Consider the following 5,732-nt stretch of genomic DNA (forward strand, 5'->3'; position numbering starts at 1 on the left):
AATACGCTAGTCATATCTGAATAAACTCCTCTTATTATGATAAATGCATGTAGAAAATTTGTTCTTTAAAGAAAATGACCTGCCCTTTGGGCTTCAAAAGTATTGTAGAAAAAATTAACTAAAATAAATTGGAAAATGAGGAGTGTCACTTTTCGTGCTATCATATCTACTGGTAGTATTTTCAAAGATGCTCGATGTTTCATGGATGGTGCAACTTCTGTTAGTCTAGCATCTCTAGGTGATAGATGTCTTTCCTTTGCCATGACGTGATTCTATAAGGCCCTTCCCAGTTAGGGCCGAGCTTTCCTTGGGTGGGGTCTTTGGCAGCACCCATTACCTTCCTCAAGATAAGGTCTCCATCCTTGAAGTCTCTATGTTTGACTCGAGAGTTGTAGTGCTTGGCCATAAGGTCCTAGTATCGTGCGAGTCCCTATTCAGCTGTCACCCTGACTTCATCTAATAGATCAAGCTATAGACGCATAGCCTCGTCGTTCTTTCTTTCATCATGATTACCCACTCTGTATCTCATGAGTTCAACCTCTGCTGAGATGACTGCCTTGCTTCCATAAGCTAATTGAAATGGCGTTTCCCCAATAGGTGTCCTTGCAGTCGTCCTATATGCCCATAGTACGCTTGGCAGCTCTTCTAGCCATACACCCTTTACCCCCTTGAGCCAAGTCTTGATGATTTTAAGCAAGGATCAGTTTGTGACCTTAACTTTCCCGTTGGCTTGTGGGTAGGCAGGGAGGAGTAGTGGTTCTTGATTACCAACTGTGAGCAAAAATCCCTGAAGGAGTCGTTGTCGAACTGTTTCCCATTATCTGAGACCAAGACTCTAGGGATCCCATACCTATAGACGATGTTTCTCTAGATGAAGCTTCTCACATTCTTCTCCGTAATAGTAGCCAAGGCTTCTGCTTCTACCCATTTAGTGAAATAGTCTATACCGACTATTGGGAATAGACCCATGATGTCGAGTCTCCATTGAGCAAATGGCCACGAGGCTGTCATCCGGGTCAGTTCTTCCATCGGCTATCTAATGACGTTGCTAAACCTTTGACATTTGTCGCAGGTTTTAACGTAAGTCTGGGCGTCCTTCTGCATAGTAGGCCAGTAATATCCAGCTCGAATTAGTTTATGTACTAAGGGCCGCGACCCTGAATGGTTGTCGCAGATCCCTTTGTGTACTTCCTTCATGACATAATCTGCTTCTTCGGGGCTTAAACATCTTTGGAACGATCAAGAGAAGACCCTCTTGTACAAGATGTCCTTTATCAAGACAAACCATGTCACCTGAAACTTTAGCTTTCTTGTGGCCTCCTTACCGTCGAATAGTGTGCCGTTTTTCAAATAGGAAACTATTGGTGTAGTCCAATTACTTTCCGAGTTCACTTCTTGCACACCGACATCATCTATCAAGGGTGAAAGCTGAACAAAGGAAAGTACTTTATTGAGGATAAGCATATATTCGGTTGACGCGGCTTTGGCAAGGCGATCAGCTTGCTTGTTCTCTTCCCTAGGGACTTGGAAGAACTTGGATTGCAGTTCATTGACTTGTTTCTACACTTGATCCAAATACTTCTTCATCCTTCCCCTTTGCATTCCTAGTTGCCATTTACCTAACTAGTGACTACCTGAGAGTCACAGTATACGATCACACTTGTTGCTCCCACAACTTGGGTGAGGTCTAGTCCTGCTACTAAGGCTTTATACTCTACCTCATTGTTTGTTGTAGGGAAGTCGAGTCGAACCATGCATTCGATCTTATCTCCCTCAGGGGAGCGGAGCACTACACCTATTCTGCCTGCGTGCTTATTAAACAACCCATCCGTGTGGATGCTTTAGTGATGAGGTTCTTCTGCCCCCTGGCCTTCCATATTAGTGAACTTTGCAATGAAGTTGGCGAATACTTGTCCCTTTATGGCATTACAAGAGCGATATTGTAAGTTAAACTCACTTAGTTCTATCGCCCATAAAGCCATCCATTTGGCAGTTTCGGGACTACTCATTACTCTCCGTAGAGGCTTGTCAGTCAGGACAACGATAATGTGGGCCTAGAAGTATGCCTTTAGCCTACGGGCCGCAGTAACTAAAGCGAAGGCAAGTTTCTCCATCGGTGGATATCTTTCCTCTACATCTCAGAATGCTCGACTTGTGTAGTACATGGGCTTCTATTCCCTATCTTCTTCCTTGACTAAGGTAGCGCTGAGGGCAGCTAGGGATACTGCCAAGTAGAGGAACTATTCTTCCCCAGGCTGGGAGGGACTTAGCAATGAAAGGGATGAGAGGTAAGCCTTTAGGTCTTCGAATGCTTGCTGACATTCTGCTGTCCAGTCGAAATACTTCTTCAACATGTGGAAGAAAGGTAGGCACTTGTTTGTTGCCCTCGATATGAACCTATTCAACACAGCTTCCTTGCCATTGAGGCTTTGCACCTCCTTTACGTTTTTTGGTGGTGTCATTTCCATTATGGCTCGAATCTTGTCAGGATTAACTTTGATGCCCCTCTGGGACACTAAGAACCCTAGGAACTTCCCAACCGTTACCCCGAATGCACACTTGCTTGGATTGAGTTTCATGTTATAAGAGCGAAGGGTATTGAAGGTTTCTCGTAGGTCGTCCAGATGGTCGTCCTCCCTCGGCTCTTCACCAACATGTCATCAACATAGACTTGGACATTTCTTCCGATCTGATGTGCAAACATCTTGTTTATGAGCCTTTGATACGTTGCGCCTGCGTTTTTGAGGTCGAATGGCATCACTTTGTAGTAGAAAATGCCTTGGCTGGTGACGAATGAAGTTTTCTCTTGATCTGCTTCGTTCAGCTTGATCTAGTTGTAGCCAAAGAAGACATCCATGAAGCTCAGCAACTAGTGTCGGGTTGTAGAGTCTACTAAGACGTCAACCCGCGTGAGGGGGTAACTATCCTTAGGGCATGCTTTGTTTAGATCTATGAAGTCCATGCATATCCTCCACTTCTCGTTGGCTTTCTTGACCATCACTACGTTGGCCAAACAATCAAGGTAGTAAACTTTTCTAATGAAGTCTGCCACTTGCAACTTACAGACTTCTTCTACTATAGCTTGGTCTCGCTCTTGGACAAACACTTTCTTCTTCTAACAAATAGGTGGAAAATCAAGTGACGCATTTAACCTGTGCACCATCACTAAGGGATCGAACCCAGGCATGTCTTCATGACTCTAAGTGAAGACATCTTGATTCTTCTAGAGAAAAGTCGTGAGCGCTTGGCGGACCAGCGAACTGGCGAAGGTGCCGATCCTGTTTGTTCGTTCTGGTCAGGAATCACCAAGAAGTATCTTTTCAATTTTTTCAACGGGCTTTGCTACTGTCTGATGTTCTTCTATGTTCATGGCCTAGAGATTGTCGTCCATTTCCAACATAACTATGTAGCACTCATGTGCAGCCACTTGATCTCCACATAGTTCTCCTACTTCATAATCAGTATGGAATTTGATCATTAAATGGTAGGTCGAGGTTACAACCTTCCACAAATTGAGGGTAGGTCGTCCTATGTTGGCATTGTAAGTGGACGAGTAGTCGACCACAAGGAATGTTACATCCTTAGTGATCTACTGGAGGCAGTCGCCAACTGTTACGGACAATGTGATTTCACCAAGGGGGAATACCTTTGTTCCTCCAAAACCAACGAGCGGAGCATTTGTCGAAACCAATCGCTCTCTGTCAATCCTCATCTGCTGGAACGCCGGGTAGTAAAGGATGTCAGCTGAGCTGCCATTGTCAACTAGGACCCGGTGTGTGTTGTAGTGCCCTACCCGGATGCTAACGATGAATGCATCATCGTGTAGGTGGTGGAGACGTCAAGCATCTTCTTCTAAGAATTCGATGGCGGGGTTGTTGATCCATGCCATCTTAGGGACGAAGCCTGTTAGCTGGATATTTTGAACCATCCTGAGGTAAGTCTTATGGGCCCTTTTAAAAGAACCAAAGGTCGCAACACCTCCTACAATCATTCTTTTATCTACTATGGGCGGCCTAGGATGCTCATTCTCCCGCCGGGGGACCTGCTCTTGTGGTAGATCCGCTCTTTCTTTACTAACGAACCTCTGCAACTTTCCTTATCTTATGAGAGCTTCTATTTGTTTCTTCAAATCGTAGCAGTCAACCATGTCATGACCTTGATCATGGTGGAAGCGGCAGTACTTATCTCTAGACCTCTTGTTGGGATCTCCCTTCAGCTTGCCGGGAAATGTCAAAGCTCCTTTGTCTTTGATTTGCATCAAGACTTGGTTGATCGGGGCAATCAGTGAGGTGAAACTCGTGAACTTCCCTGCGAGGGGCTTGGAGTGCATGTCCTCCCACCGTTCTCTGGTCTTAGCCATCTTCCGCCCCCTATCTTGCCGTACGTCTTCCTATCTTTCCTCTTCTTAAGCTTCTCTTCTCGGGCCAGCAGCATGTCTTCTGCGTTCATGTACTTGGTTGCCCTGTACAACGCATCTGACATAGTTTTTAGGTCGTTCTTATATAGGGAAAATAGAAACTTACCTTTCCGTAGCCCATTTGTGAAAGCAACCACAAGTATCTTGTCGTCAGCTTCATCAATCGAGAGGGCCTCTTTGTTAAAATGAGCTATGTAAAACCTCAGTATCTCGCCCTCTCATTGCTTAATGTTCATCAGGCATGCAATGGACTTCTTATACCTATGCCCCCCGATAAAGTGTGAGGCAAGCTGGGCGCTTAACTCCTTGAAAGTACTAATGGAGTTGGGCGTTAACCTACTAAACCAAACGGGTCCCTTTAATATAATAGGGAAGGTTATGCACATGATCTCGTCCACCACCCCTTGAAGGTGCATCAGGTCTTGAAAGACTCCAAGTGATCTAAGGGGTCCTTGGATCCGTCGTAACTTTCCACCTGCGGCATATGAAACTTCTGGAAGGGGGAACGAAGTGACAGACGTAGTGAATGGCGAATCAGTTCGATGGACTAAGTCATCAAGGTCGCTAGACACCCGTCCTCTAAGGCTGTTTATCATAAAATCCATTCGTTCCTTTATTATCTGCATCTCGGCGACTATGTGAGGTGGAACCATATCTGTGACGGATGGTGGGCTCGTGTCTTATCGTTCTGGCCTGCTTAGGGCATTACTACCCTCCAGCCCTTCTTGGTTCCTTCTCTCAGTGCTGGTGCCTTCTTGGTCTTCCTCCTGTGTGTTAAGGCCTGCGTTCTTTTGGAGCAATTGCTCTTCCAAATCATGGTTTTGCTTGATGAGTCACTCTACGGTGGCAGGAATAGTTTGAACCTGTTTCTCGAGGGCGGTCGTGCGTGGTTCGTCTCCTTGAGCATTGTTGGTGGTCATCATCAAACGAGTAAGTATCATGCAACTCTTTGTCCGAAAAGCGATAGTATGGCTTACAAGTTGCAAGTTCAAATAGACGGCGCCAATTGATGATGCCAAAAATTTTCAGTAAGTCATATAGTGCTCACGTGCTCTAGACAACACCTGTGAAACAAAAACAAAGAAAACCCTAGAAGAGTATCGGTGTGGTACTGGCCAAAGACCCTCTGAATGTTAAGTTAGAGTGATGTGCATGAAATATATACAATAAAATACTCACATATCTACATATTTAGCTTTACTTTTATGTTATTTTGTTACTAATTATATAATATCTTTGTGTTGTAGGTAACAAAGGCTTTACATGCAAAGTGGGGGTAGGCCAATTAAATTCAAGTCCAATTGGAGCAAGAAAT

Source organism: Quercus suber, unplaced genomic scaffold (genome assembly GCF_002906115.3).
Source record: "Quercus suber isolate HL8 unplaced genomic scaffold, Cork oak 2.0 scaffold_25, whole genome shotgun sequence".
NCBI lineage: Eukaryota > Viridiplantae > Streptophyta > Magnoliopsida > Fagales > Fagaceae > Quercus > Quercus suber.